We start from the raw sequence: 15,949 nt of genomic DNA on the forward strand, positions 1-15,949 counted from the left end.
TCTCATTTCTCCCTCTCCTGCTTCTGGCTCACCGCCACCTCCAACACCTGTCCTGAGCTCTCTGACTCCAAACCCCCTGTTTCTCTGCCACTGTCTTATCCCCACTGCCTTTTCTTTTTCCCCTGAGCAACCAGGTTTCTGCCTCAGTTTCCTTCCTGGCTGTCTCCTCCTTGCCACCAGGCTTTTTTTTCTTTTCCCTCCCTTGCACCAATGACCTTGAGTAACCCTGAGGCCACTTGATCTTAAGTAAACCCAAGCCTCAGTTCCTCAGCCAGCTTCTCTCTAGTCCACTGGTTCTAATCCTGGTTCTGGGAACTTTCACTCCCCACACTTTAACTCTCTCTTTCTCACCTTAACCTTCCCCCAAGTATCCCAGGTACCCCAAGCACACACATACATACCATCCCATCCCAGTTAGGAACTTACCTATGTGTAGGTGGGTTGTATGTGTGAGAGCTGGTGAGTGTGTGTGTGTGTGTGTGTCTATATATATATATATATATATATATATATATCATTGTGTGCATGATATACGAATTAGTGATCTGTGTATGTGTACTGAGTGTGTGGGTATGGACAATTGATTTTTCTCTAACTTTTGGGGTGTATAGTGTATGTTCTTGAATTGGTGATAGGTATGCACGTGCCTAGGCTGGTTTGGATGTGTATGTGCCTGAGTTGGTAGTGTGTGTGCATATGCACCTAATTGATTTGTGTGTTTGTATATGTTCAATTGTGTCACACCCTCCTGTCTAACAGTGCAATATTGAGATCCTGTGAGTTGGCCTGACCCCACAGAGCAACATCAGGATGCATGGGTCCCCAGGCTGGGGGGCAGAGCATGTGGGAGGGTGGGGCTAGGTACTTGGGTACCCACCCCTTTCTCTCCCCCCCCCACTGGCAGCAGCAGCAGGGCCGGGAAATGCCCGCTTACCTTGGAGGGGCCAGCAATCTAGGTTGCCAGATCCCTGGGGAAGCAGATTTCATGGGTTTTGTACTTGTGTGAACCTTAGCTCTGGACATGTGATGAACAGTTTCTGTGCCCTACACAGGTGGCAGTAGCCAGAAGTACCAGTGGCAATGGCATCAGACTGGCAGTGGTTGCATTAGCTAATCTTGCCGCCCCCCCCCCCCAAAAAAAAATCATAACCTAGAACTAGGGACCTGGTTACCTCCCTTTAACTATACTACTCCTTAGCTTAAAGCCTTGGCTGAAGATTGCAAATATTTGCAAATTAATGACGTGGCTCAAAAAGGTCATTGCCTATATTTTATATTTGTAATTATTTGTTTCACATCAACAGCTGTTTCTCTTGAGCAGCAGAATATACTGTCACATAAAGTATGCTAAATATCAAAGAAGGCCAGCTCTAAGGAAAAAAAAAAGACTTTGAAAATAGCAGGAGATCACCTTCAATAGAACCTGATAGTAGAATAATTTTGCTGGTACCTCAGAAAGACAGAGTATTTTTCACACACCTACTTGCAAGTTTTACTATTCCAAACAAAAGTTGCCTAGAATGCAACAAATGCAACCTTTCCTATTTCGAAGGCATTCCAGATAGAGGCTTATTTTGACTCCTTGAAAATTTCCAGCAGAGATTCCCTAGGTAGCTTTTCCATTGTCCTACTTTGCTTTCAGCTAGGAAGTGTTTCCTGAATGTCTCTTGGAAAAAGGTTATTATTTTCTGAACCAAGCCTAACAAAATGGCAACATGACATTAACTTGGGGTTTCTAGGTGCAAAACAAACAGAAATCTATTTTTCCCTTCTTAGTCTATCAGTTGAGAGAGGGGGAAAAAAAAATGTTTCAGGACATGAAGGTTCCAGAACTCCTTTCCCAACATATCTTTTCTACTGACTAAATGCTATTCCATTGTTTGATCTGCTGGAAACAGCAAGCAGCTAGGGATTAAATTCAAAGCCTGACAATGTTCTGAGTGAATTGATTAACAAATAATGCCAGATACCTTTAGTACATGAAACTTGGAGTATGCTAACTCCAAGGGATCTGACTGACAGTAATGAATTGTGTTTGTATACTTTAATGAAGCCTGACAGTATTCTTTGAAAATACTGTAATTGGAGAATTACACATTGAACACTAACAGTGATATGGCTTTCATAGAAATTCACAAGGTTTTCTAGGTTATTTTTCTAAAAAACTAGATTTCTCTTTTTCCTGTCAATTTGCCTCATTAAAAAAAAATCAAATCCTGACTATGACTCAACAGTAGACTGAATGAATTAAAATAAATAGCATGCTTATCACTAAGTTGCAGAGCTTCTGAAGCAGGCTGCCAAAACATACTAGCAGCAAACCTTATTTGCATTATAACCTTATCTTCTTTGTTAACTTGAGAAGCAAAGGGATTTAAAGAAAATACTGATTTTTTTAACCTAGCTTCACGATAAATATTGAAGCCTAAAAATAGTAGGCAAAACTTAGAAAATATTTAGGGTAGTATTTCTCCAAGAACTGTGTGTATATTTTTAATGTGCGTTAGACGTTAAAAACAAAAAAGAGGCAGCTTTTGGGTTGTTTTTAACCAGCAGAAATAGAAATGTGGCAAGTATACACTGAAGAGCAGCAATGTTTATGATTTATATGGGGAAATTAGTCTATGCACAGCATATAATCATCTTGCAAAAGTATTTGACACAAAAGACTATTGAGAGATTTTTTTTTATATCAATATATAGATTTTTTTTTTTTAATGACTGGATAATATTAGGCTAAATTAACACTGGTAAGGTATAGAAAAGCTAAAAAGAAAATCAAATAATGAATCTGGGTTTAATCTGATCACTGATTAATTTTCCTTATCACTGCATAATTAAGTAGGTACATCATGAATTTCTCTACCACTATTAATGTTTGATGCTAACGTTGAAAAGGCAGGATTTTGAGCAAAATCTGCATGGCAAAGTTTAGGCTAATAAGTTCCAGGTCAGAAAAAGTAATGCACACATACTTTCATGGTTGGTCTAATAAAAGATATCAAATTCACCCAAGGAACCTTGTCTGCCTATATCCTTAGACCAACACAGCTACAACCTAAACCCCTGCACATACTTTCAGTAATTTATATTCACCTGTGTTTTCTTATGTGCAAGATGCAGTTTTTACCTCTGGACAATGGGGTCTACAGGCAAGTTACATCTTATACCCCAAAGCTATGCAATGAAAAATAAAATCAGACACTGGTAGCTTGCAGATCTTGTTCTGGTACTCCTCAGTAACTAGTAGGAGTTATCAATTTAATGGTCAACAAATAGAAAGTAGTTTGTTGTATTAGCCTGAATACCTTGTAGTATCTATTAGGTACTACAGTACATCCATGGCACATAGTAACTGGTATGCATCAGCACAGAAATTCCAGTATGGCAGGTTTAAAAAAATTTTTTTTTATTATGGAGGAGACAGATTTGTGTCAATAACCAAGAAAAAAAGAGAAAGAACTGGGCTGTGTGGGGCCAGTTAGTTAAGTAGCCTGGAAATGCCATTTACACCAAAATGGTCATGACTTTCTGCATGTGAGTTGCCAAAGAAAGCAGCATACAAGACTTTTGCAGAGGTATAACTTGGTGCCATAGATTTGAGGCACCATGGATTGTGAATATACTAGCAGGGGTAGGCAACGTTTTTTGGCTGGAGTGCCGAAAAACCCACAATGCCTACCTTGGAAGGTGCTGGAGTGCCAGCATGCCAGAAAAACAGGTTCTGGGTAGCTGCTGACAGCCACGGAGCCTGGGCTGCTTGCGGCAGGGATTCCATTCTCTCAGCTGGCTGCTGGGAGAAGCCCAGGCTCCATGGCTATCAGCAGCTACCACAAACCTGGGCTAGCTGCAGCCAATGGCACAGGCCTGGAAGCAGCATTGGGCTGTGGCTGGCAGTGAGGGCTGAGGCTGGGCCCGCCGGCAGCAGCATCTGGCCAGGGCTGGGATGGTCGGCAGTACTGGGATGGGTCCAGGGCCTTCACAGGTCCATGGCCCTAGCCCGGCAGCAGCTGGGACTGGCAGTGGTGGTGGTGCTGGCTGGGGCTGGGAATGGGGCCATCTGCAGCACCAAGATGGGGCTGGGGCCCACGCATGTCCATGGGCCTGGACTCTGGCCTCATCCCAGCACTGCCGATGGCCCTGGCCCAGCAGCAGCGATAGAGGTGCCAGCCGGGCCTGGCCCACCAGCAGCACCAAGATGGGGCTGGGCCCCAGCCTCATCCTGGTACTACAGATAGCCCTGGCCCAGCAGCGGTGCTGGGCTGGGGTGGACGGCGGCAGTGTTGCCCAGGGCCGGGTCTGCCAGCAGCGCCGGGATGGGGCCGGGGCCTGCACTGGTGCACAGGCCTGGGCCCCAGCCTCATCCCAGTGCTGCCGACAGCCCTGGCCCGGTGGGTGTGGTGGTGCCACCCAGGCCCGCTGGCAGCATGTGGCTGAGGCTGTCTGTAGTGCCAGGATGGTGCCAGGGCCTGTGCAGGTCTGTGGCCCCAGACCCGGCCTCAGCCCCATCCCAATGCTGCTGAAGGCCCTAGCCCAGTGCTGGCACTGGGCCAGGACCCGCAGTGGCAATGGTGCCAGCTGGGGCTGGCCTGCCGGCAGCATGTGACTGGGCCTGGGGACAGGGCCCATGGCAGCGGCAGTGCCAGCTGGGGCCTGCCACCCAGCAGTGCAGGGTTGGGGCTGGGGCCATTGGGGCAGGGATGGCCCCTGGCCTGGGGCCAGGATTGGGCTAAGGTTGGGGCCAGGGGCTCTTACCTGGCTGGGGTCTGTGTTCTGGGGCTGGGGTCCAGCAGTGGCAAGTCTAACGCAGGGGTTGGCAGCAGCACAAGGTTGTTCCCGGGCAGCCATGTGCTGCTTAATCTGGGCATGCCTCTTCCCACCCCAAGGGATGGGAAGCAGCCTGCGTGCCAATAAAAACCATGCCACATGCCATGTTTGGCATGCATGCCAAAGGTTGCCAACCCCTTTACTAGGTCAATGATTACCAACAGATTGTAGAGTTCCATAGATTAAATCATAGCGGCAAGGCAAAACATAAATACACTTGAAATGAGTCAAATCAGAAATATGGATGAGCTTGCTTTCACTTGTGATGCACTATTCTATAAGTGAAGGGAAAAAAAATACTATCAGAGTGAGAACTATTGTTTTGGTGTGTTGTGCTGATGACAAAATTGCAGCCAGTGCTGATTTTCAAATGGAAAATTTTGGAATAGAACATTCCTTGTGGCATTTTTATCTAGCTCTGTGGGAAAAGATGGATGGATGAAAACTGGGCAATGGACTGGTAAAACAGACTGACATAATATGGGGCAAACATACAGAAAGGAATTATTTCTACTGGTTTGGTCAGTCTCATGCACATATGATGATGACAGCACAAAAATACATTCCACAAAGAACCCCTCTCCCCCCCAAAAAAACCTGATCTGGTCATCATACCTGGTGATCCCAAACTGCAGCTATTTGAATATGTTAATTAATTAGCCCTTAAAAACTTTTATGAAGGAACAGTGGCCATGTCTATGCGAGACATTTACTGCACAGTAGCTCATTACTACTGCTCAGTAGCATCACCAGGAGCAAACTGTGATGCAGTGCTACCGCACAGTAGTAACGAGCTCCTGTGCAGTAGTAATGAGCTACTGCACAGTTAAGCGTCACTAGTTAACCTTGCTGGGACACTACTGTGCAGTAACGCTGATTACTGTGCAGCCATTTAATACTTGATCGTGCAAGTACTAAATGACTGCGCAGTAACAACTGTTCATTGGGCACCTCATGTAGACCCACCCAGTGGATACTAAAATTTATGAGCACACAGCTTTAGGAAACCTAAAAAGACCTACCATTATAGATTTATGAGTTGGATATTATTATTAATAGTATTTACAAGTACTTGAAGTACCAGTGCATTTTCATACTGAGTAAGTATAAAAACAAGTGCATTACAACACACAGTAGACCTCTTTCTAACTGGTTCAACTGCTAAGTAGTCCAGAAGCACTAACTTTTGTATAAAGTAGCTTGACTGAGCCCAGAAGAAGCTGGGAAGGTGAATGATTGTTATCAGGTGTTTTCCTCTGGCAGCTGCCTCATTCAAATGGAGCCCTGGCAGTTTGCCATCCAAGCCTCTTCACTCCTCCACCTAGCTATGACCTCTCCACTTCTGCCCGCAGCTGCTCATTACTTCTGTTATATTCTCCCAGACTCCACTCTTCACACTTCCTCCCTTTATCCCAGTTCTAGTTCTTTAACCAATGAACTACAAATGCAATGGTTTATGGTTTGCATGAACAGCAACCTGGGATTTGTCAGGCTGGATTCCTCATCAGTTCACTAACAAGGTCTGGCAAAAGAAGAGCAGGCTTCTTATAACTGTTGCTTTGAGAAAGGAACAATGGTAGCTGCACGGTTGGTAGGAGAGTGGATGAATAAAAGTCTTTGCTCAGCTCTGCCACTGTTTTTTTTTATTTGAAAAGGATATAGCCCTACTCCTTTTTTTATTTGAAAAGGATGTAGCCCTACTCCTAGGAATTTTGCAGTCCCCAGCCCTGCATTTTCAACCCAGGTTCCCCAGATGAAACATAGGGAGAGTTGGGAATCAGTCATATATACTAGGCAGGAGTGACATGCAGGGAAAGAAGTGGGATAGGTTTTGGCAATTTAACAGGGAACCCTAGCCCTGTTACCAGAAAGAAGAGCAGCCCCTTTAAGGCCAGAGTCTTTAGGGCACAACCTGCCAGCAGAGCAGGGGTTAAGGGGAGCCCTGCAGGCTGGTCAGCTGACTGGGGCTGTCACATGACCAGGGAAGAGCTCAGGCCAGAGTTATGTAAGCCCTGGGCTGAGCCACAAAGAGGCAGTCAGCCTAGGCTGAGGTAGAGTATGAGTTTGTGACAACCCTAGAGTTTGGAGGAATACAGCTCTGCTGTCCAGGATGCAGCACAGAGCACCTGGAGTGAAGAAGCCATGGGGTAAGCAGATATGCTGCCTCTTTTATGTTTACTTTGATATAGCCCAGGAGCTTAGTGTTATGTTGTAGTTTAAACTGACGGTTTCAGGCTGAGGCTGTAAGTGGAGGCCTCAGTGCCCAGAGAGGCACAGCTACAGGGCCAAAGAGCCCCAGTGCCAGAGGGGTGTAGGTACAAGGGGCCAGAGGTGAGAGGGGACTGATTAGAATTAGTGCCTCAAAGCTGAGCGTGACCCAGTGGGTCTGGGCTAGATGGCCTAGCCACATTAAAGGAATGGAGGTGGAGTTGGCTGAGACCCCGCAACACAGGGAACAATACTCATATATCACCTGCGAGGCACAGGGAATGGTGAAGGGATGGTATGGAGCTGTGCAACTAGCCCATGAAGAAGGAGCTCCTCACTCTGGGTGCTCTGTAGGGAAGATGCTATCTGGGAATCTATGAACCCCTGGGGCAGCCTCCCTTCTTGAGAACCGACAGAAACATCAAGATGTGGCAGGTGAGTGAAGGGGAGACTGTTCCCAGAAGTACATTGAAATAAAAGGGACTCTGGGATGCCGTCAGGAGTCCTCAATTGCCTTGGAGATAGCGCCCTGTTACAGGCACCTAATCCACATGTGGCCTGAGATAAATGATGGTCTCTAGCCAGGCTGTTTCCTCCCTCCACCATAGACAGAAAAAGCCTACCCCACTATATACAATGGCCCAATGCTTTGAGCACATACCAAGGACATAGTAGAATATATTTCATATCTTTGCTCTATTTGATTCAGAGAAGGGACTTGGGGACTTGAAGGGAGAAGGGACTTGAACCCAGATCCCCTGTAACTACTTTAACTATCAAATTCTTGACTAGGTGGATTTCTTTTGATCCTTCTCGTTGGAGCTACTCTATTTTGTATAAATAATTATATATTTATCCAAGTGGGGACTTGAACCCCTGTTTCCTACTTTTTAGATGATGACTGAGCTACAAGGTCAATCTTTCTCTCAATAAATGTTTATGCCCAGAAGAAAGTAAGAATGCTTATTTTAAAGCTCCTGCTTCAGGACCTGTGGGATTGAGTCATCCAGAGCATGAAATACTTTGCAAGAGATTTAAGTCTCTGTGGATACAGGGGCTTGGATTTACTTTAGTCACCTAGTCAATAGCTGAACATCAGGTTTAAGATGTTATATGTGCCTCAGTGGTGGACTTGGGCATCTGAAAAAGCACATAGCAGCTTAAATGCTACTGAGGACCAAGGTGTTAACCTCTTCCCATCTTCCTCCTCTTGTCAAATGGCAATGGTACCTTCTAGAGGTACAGGGTTAAAATTCCTAAAGGGCTTGTTAAGAGATTTGAGATCCTCACATGGAAATGATTATCATAATGGAAACATTTTATATTAAGAATGCCAAAATTATAAAGTGGATGGTATTTCTGTACAATCTCTCAACCATGCAGGAATTCAAACACTGTATTTTTACATACTTCAACTCATAGTTCTGTACAGGCAAACCCAGATCTTTAATGGTACAAATCTAAATGAATCCATTTCTTTTCTTTTTCTACTATGAAATAAACTAGTACAAACAAATGTAATTGGTTAGAGTGCTTTCTGCATTTCTCAAAGTTCAGTAATTGTGACTCATTTTTGGTTGGAAAAGTGTCTTCAGGGTAAGAATATAGCATCTGCCTGAGGCGATTTAGAATTTAAGACGACGACCATGAATTGTCAAGCAGAACATGACACTGTATGATGTTTCCCATGTAACACGGGCGGTACTCCAAGAGGTACCCCCCCTCCAATTGAAGGAATCAAAGCACTGCCAGCTAGCCCCTCACATCATCCCCCACGGCACCCTCCACCATCCCCTGTGAAGTGCAGGCCTCAGCCTGGGGGACTATTGGACCTAAGGGGCAGTGATGGGGACCTTCCCTGGCACCCCAGGACATCATAGGTGAAACGGTGGACTGACCGAAGCTCCCACCTTGGCCATGGGGTGCGGTCTGGGGAAGAACTCCACGAGGTCCCTGGCGACTTGGGTTCCCTCTCACTTGAGGACTCTGCCCCACTGGCAGGTAAAGGCATAGGGATGTTTTCTCCTTTGGTTTCACCAGGCGGGGCCCCATGAGCAGCATTCCCTGTTTCCCCCCCCCCCCCCCATCTTCACCCTGAGAAGTGGCAGGTCCTAAGCTCGGGTGAAAGTCAGTAGGATACCACCAGTCAGCGTTCGAGTCCTCCAGGGGAGCTGCAGGTACAACTGCCAGCTGGGTAGTGTGAGGCCTCTTTCTATGGAAAGACCTAGGCCTCTCTCCTCACAGCTCTCTCTTGGGTGGAGGGGGCCCCACCAATCCACCAATAGGCAGGAGGAGGTTCCAGTGGACCACATGACTTAGACCTGGTCCCAACTCAGGGGAGATCTCATATACTGGGAGGTCTCCCAGTTGTCACACCACTGTATAGGGTTCAGCCTGCCACCGATCAGTGATTTTTGTATCTCCCAGTTAGCCCCAGGTTTTACAGCAGCACCCGGTCTCCTTCTTGTAACCCTTGCTCATGCACTCGAGCATCATAAAGCTGCTTATGGTGTTGCTGGCTTCTTCCTGCAGTTTTGGCTGCCAGTCAGTATGCACACTGGAGACTGTCCTGAAGCTGTTGTGCATATTGACCATGAGTCAAATGTTGTTCATAGACTCATTCTACCCCAAAGCACAAATCTATGGGCAACCGGGGCTCCCTCCCAAACATGAGTAAATATGGACTGACCCCTGCTGCATCATTCCTAGTGGAGTTGTAGGCATGCACCAGGTATGCTATATGCTGGCTCCATGTGGCCTTCTCTTCCTGCTGGAGGGTACCCAGCATGTTCAAGAGAGTGCTATTGAAGCACTCAGGTTGGGGATCCCCTTGGCAGTGGTAGGGTGTAGTCCTCAATTTTTGTATGCCAGCCACTGTCAGTACTTCACGCAACAAACGGCTCTCAAAAATCTCGCCCTTGATTGGAGTGGAGTCTGGCAGGCAGCCCAAACATAGAGAAGTACTTTTCCCACAATACTTTGGCAACTGTTCTTGCTGTTTGATCTTGCATGGGGAAGGCCTGGGCATATCGGGTGAAGTGGTCTGTCACAACCATCACATTCCCCTTTTTGTGCCCCTCCCCTTCTATGGCTAGGAAATCCACGCACACAAGCTCCATGGGTTTTGAGCTCTGGATGGTGTGTAGATAAGCAGTTCGAGCAGTCAGGGTCTTCCTCCGCACACACCGATCACAATTTGAGCATTTAGTCCTTGCATCTTCAGCCATTTGGGGCCAAAAGAACTGGTCGTGGGCTGGCGCCAGAGTGCGCACCACCCCCATGTGCCCAAAGTCATCATGCAAGGCCCGTAATGCAAAGGCCTTACACTTCTGAGGGAGGATGAGCTGGCAATATTTCCATCCTTCTGGGTCTTGCACCTCCCAATATAGCACTCCATCAAACAAGTGAAGTCTTTCCCACTCCCTCAACAGGAGGTGGGCTGCTGGGGTAGCATTATTAAGGGTTGTGTTGGGGGTATTCCCTGATCTCCAAGCATGCAGAACCTCTCGCACATCCGGGTCCTGTTCTTGCGCCGTCTGCCATTCCATGGCCACGACCTGGGGCAACAAGGAGGAAGTCAGTGTGGTGTACTGAATCCATGCCTGTGGGATGCCCTCAGGGGGAAACCCCAACACCTCAGCCATGCAAACAGTACTTTCCCTCATCCCCACAAGGTCTTGTAGCTGCAGGTTGCAAATGGTCTTCACAGAGTCTCAGGGCTCCAAACACTCCTGGGGTTGCTGGGGAGTTGTCAAGACAGGGCATCAGCATCCATGTTCTTTCATCCTGCTCGATAGCGCAGGCTGAGGATGTAGTTGCCTAGTGTCATGATCCAATGTTGGCCAGTCGCATCCAACTTAGCGTTGGTAAGCACATAGGTAAGGGGATTATTGTCTGTCCACACTTGGAAGGTGGTTCCAATAGAGAGTCCCAGAATTTCTCAGTGATGGCCCACCTGAGGGCCAGGAATTCAAACTTATGTACCGGGTAGCATGTCTCGCTGGGTGACAATCCCCTGCTGGCAAAAGCCACTGGTTTCCGGTGTCCATCATGTTCCTGGTACAGTACACCCCCAAGTCCTGACAGGCTAGTATCCGTGTGCAAAATAAAAGGGTGGTTGGGGTCAGCATGTGCCAGCACAGGTGCCAGAGTCAACCACTGGATCACCTCCTGGAAGGCATCTTCACACTGAGTCCTACAGGGGACCAAAAGGCTCTGTGGGGCTTCGTGTCACAGAGAGCCCATTTAAGCCATTGTCTCGCCCGTTCTTGCAGGGCGACCTTCCCACCTGGTGTCCACGAGTCAGGGCATTTAGAGGTCCAGTTATTGTAGCATAGTCTTTAATGAATCACTGATAGAAATCTGCAAATCCCAGGAACCTTTTCAATTCCCTAAAGTTCTTGGGTCGAGGACAGGTGGTCACAGCACTTACTTTCTCTGGATCAGTGCTGACCCCTTTCTGTGATACTATATGTCCCATGTACTTCACAGAGGCCGGACAGAACTTACATTTATCAATGGCCAACTTAAGTCCAGCAGTCTCCAGCTGATCGAGTACCTGGAGTAGCTGTTCTTAGAGTTCCTTCAGGGTCTTTCCAAAAAACAATAATATCTAAATAAACTAGTACTTGGGTCATATGCATATCCCCAACCACCTTCCAGTGACTAATGGAGAAGGTGGCAAGAGCTCCAGATATTCTTTGGGGCATTCACTCAAACTGATAGAATCCCAAGGGGCAAATAAAAGCAGTCTTCTCTTTGTCCTCTTCCCACAGAGGTATCTGGTAGTAGCCACTGTGGAGGTTTAATACCAAAAAGCATTTGCTCCCTACTCAACAGTCCAAAGACTCCTGCACCCGTGGGACAGTGTATTGATCAGTGATGGTCCAGGCATTCAAAGTCCAGTAATCAATACACATACGAAGTTGGCTGTTTTTCTTCTGCACAATCACAATGGGAGAGGCATAAGGGCTTAGATTCCGTGATGATGCAGTGGTCCATGAGCTCCTGCAGATGACATCTTACTTCCCCAATCTCAGTGAGGGGAATTTGTCGAGACCTTTTGTGAAAGGGTCGTGGGTTGCTCAGATGAATGTGATGCTCCACCCCCTTAGCCTTCCCCACATCCCAGTCATGCAGGGAGAAAACACAGGCTCGAGCCCTGAGTTTGTCCCTGAGCTGAGCTTTACAGGTTTCAGGCACTGGGGAGCTCCTGAAAAAGAACCTTGAAGGGTCAATTGGAGTGGGATTTCCCTCCTGCTCAGGGCTCACCACTTCAGCTTCCTTTATCAAGGCCATCTTCTGTCCCAGGTGGACCACAATCTCTTTCAAGGTTGGGTTAAGCACAATCACTGTAATCGGGTCTTGGTTGAGCCCTTTTGTCTTGATCACGCCATCAGGGACCCTCAGCACACCGGGTTCTCTCTCTCCCAGTGGGGGTCTCCACCACCAGCAGCTTATTCTTTTCATCCCTCTCAATCCAATTACATACAGTAGGCAAAGCCCATTGGCGGTGTGCAGGGACTCGCTGGGGCTTTGCTCCAGAGAAGTGCAGGGTCCCCACAACCTCAGGGTGACCCCATATCTCTCTATGCTCCCATTGGTCATATGCCTTTGAGCACAAGGCATGCATCGTTAACCGTTGTTGGTAACCTGGGCCAGCCTGTTGTTTACAGTAGCAAGCAGGAACCTGGAAAAGGCTGGAGTTGGTCCCTACAATGAGAGTGGCCCCTTTCATCCACCCCGGATCAGGGCACACTAGAGCGATGGTTGACTCTTCTTCTTCCACCTCAGCTATTTCAGCAGGGAATTTTAGCCTCGCGTTCACATAACCCCTGTAAGGATACTGTTCCTGGCTTAAGCCAAAGTCCCAGCCCTGTAAGGACAAGCAAGGAAAATGTCTCAGATGTTCCTCATAGAAGGATTCAAATAGGATGGTAACCTGGAACCCACCGTCTAGAATGGCCCAGCACGGGCAACCATTCACCACCATGGGGACCTCTGCTCGGGGTCCCACTAGCCCCTTTGGCAGTGAATTTACTGAGGGTAATGTGCAGGAGTCTGTCTGGGTCCAGAGCGGAGCCAACTCCATTGCTCTGCCCCTTCTCCATTTCCCGCTGCCCTTTTAACCTTTCAAATACCAATTCAGGGTTCTCAGGCTGGGTGCACTCTAAAGCCATGTGTCCTGGCTCCTCACATCTATAGCAGAACCCTGAGGCCCTAGAGCAGGTATGGGGCTGAGGTCCTACTGAGGCACACTGATGGGGCAAGGGCTGACCCCCGGTGGGGGGGGGGGGGGGGGGTTGGTTTCTGGACACAGCAGCTGCTAGTGCTGGAGCCACAGGCTCCTCCTCCACTCCCAGCAAGGTCTCCTAATGGGGAGCCACTGTTAGCATCCGACCCATGGGTCCTCTCCGGGGGTAAACATCCTCTAGGACCCACATAGTCTCTTGGAGTCCGGATCTCTCTTCCTCTTCATGAATCGCTCCGAGGAGGTGACTGAAGTCAGTTGGGCTGCTCCTGCTCCCTGCTAAGTTGAGGTTCCAGAGTAAGTCTGAGCTATACCATGCCCCAATATGAATTTGCCGGAGCCATATCAGATTGACATCAGTGACACTGAGCTCTCCTTGGGTCACCAAGTGTTGTAGCACTGGCTCTAAGCGCAGGACATACGCTGAAAAAAAAAAAAAAAAAAAAGTCTCACCCTTGCACTGGAAGGTTCCCAGCAATTCATAGTATGCCCCCTCCACTCCCTATGGGTTGGCCAAAAGCATTCTGAAGGACCTGCATGCATTGCTGGGTGGTGATAGCAGGGTTCCAGAGTTTGGCAGTCCTCACAACCCCAAAGGCAGGCTCACTCAGGACCTCCAGCAGACAGTGTCACTTATCTTCATCAGGTAATTGCCAAGTCAGTAAAATTTCTTGAACATGGGAGAGCCAAGAGTTGAATCCTTCCTCCCCTGTAGGGACTGGAAGGGTTCCCGAGAATCTCCAGAGTCTCTTATAGGCCATCTGGTCACTGGAGGAATGGGTCACCTCCCACAGAATCTTCCGGAAAACCCTCACCCATTCCAGGGTAGCTTCAGTACCAGCAGTTTGCCCTGCTCCCTCCTGCAGTCCCATCACTTCCAGAGGGTACGGCTGACTAGTTGGCATTGGACATGTCTTCTGGTGGCTCTCTCTCTACAGGGGTACACAGCGCTTGAATAATATTCTAGCACCCGCTATGCAGGAATCACGGAGGAGCCCCCAAAAATGTAACCCGGGCAGTACTCCAAGAGGCACCCCCTCTCCACCTGAAGGGATCAAAGCAGGTGCACAAGTGCTGTGGGAGATGTAGGGACTCTCTTCCCCCTATAGAGCAGAGCCAGACCACCAATGGGCCTTAACCATATACCTTTTAATGAAAGAACAGTACTGGGAACATAACAGGCATAAACCATGGGGTATAGGGGACACTACAACACCCCAAAGGGGGAAGGATTCAACAAAGGTTAGACACTTACAATCATTGACAAGAGACAGGGTTAACAAAATATAAAACACACAAACAGCAGAACAAACAATACTGGTTGGTGAAATAAAAAATAAAAATAAATAAATAAATAAATAAATAAAATAAAATTAAAAAAAAAAGGACACAAAATACAAAATGTCAAATGACAAGGAAATATAGGGCCTAGGTACCTGGAGGGGGAGAAAGGGGGAAAAATACAATGGCCCCTTTCCACTGCAAGAAAATGTTCTCCTTGTTAGCTCACTCACCCCAGCTGGAACTTGAATGCAGATCTCCCACATGGTAGGCAAAAGTGCTGCCCCACAGCTACCAGTGCTGCCTCTGCTCCAAGCTGCTAGGGGTCTTGACCTTCCCAGAGCCCCGGCCTCATGTCACACTGCCTGGCCTCTTATTTGAGGAGCGTGAAGCAGAGCTGGGAACCTCTCAGGTCACTGCTCAGATCCTTGCTGGAATGGGGGAGCCTCTCCTGCTGGCCACAGCCCCTCATACGCAATCCTGCAACCCAGCAGGACGCCTCTCCTGCCGGCAGCATGCCGCACTGCTGAGGGTCCAACTGCTGCCTGCAGGTCCCACTCCTTCAGGCTCTTCTGGGGCAACTGCTCCTGCCCCTCTGGCTCAGCTCTTTGAAGCTACTTCCTTGTGGTCCCTTGCTGGTCTCTCCCTTGAGTCAGCCATGCTGTCCCTTTTATCCTCCTCTAGGTGACCCAAGGGACCAATCAGGGGACACAGAGGGTGAGTGTCTGGGGCCTGATTGGTGAGGAAAGGGAATCCCAAGTTCTCCAATCATCTTTTACCCCTTCAAAACCCCTGGGCTAAGTCACTGCCAGCTAGCCCGTCACAACCATATGGATTGGCTCACTATTCAGTGACTCTGATCATGCAGACTTTGGGCTTCTCAATCTTTTTTCCCCACCTGTCATCCTGCATCTATTCAGAGGTGTTACAGAAAAATAAAGGGGGACTTTTGGTACATTTTGGCAGCTTGGGGGGGGGGGGGGGAGGAAGCCCAAGTTGAAGACTCATTCCTGTTTTATTTTAGGCCCATTCAACCTAAAGTTTCACTTCAGCCTATTGACTTAACTGACTACTGGAGGATAGTTCCTCTTAAAGAAAATAAGTTTTTATTTTGATAAGTAGCTCATTAGTGGCACATCACCACAATGCATTCCAACACATTAAGGCACCTTCCCAAGACTCACAATCAATTAACAGCAGGGAGGAGAACAAAGCTCTGGATGCCAGGATAGTATTCAGCTCACTGAGACTACATTGGAAGAGAGAAGGAAACATTATTATAATAGAAATAATAATAAATAAGATCTAGATGCCTGTCTGGGTGCCCTTATGTGCAGTGAAAAATTGGGGGGGGGGGGGGGGGGCAACCAAAAAAGTAGAGCA

This window comes from Alligator sinensis, unplaced genomic scaffold, assembly GCF_000455745.1.
Source record: "Alligator sinensis unplaced genomic scaffold, ASM45574v1 scaffold975_1, whole genome shotgun sequence".
NCBI classification, from domain to species: Eukaryota; Metazoa; Chordata; order Crocodylia; family Alligatoridae; genus Alligator; species Alligator sinensis.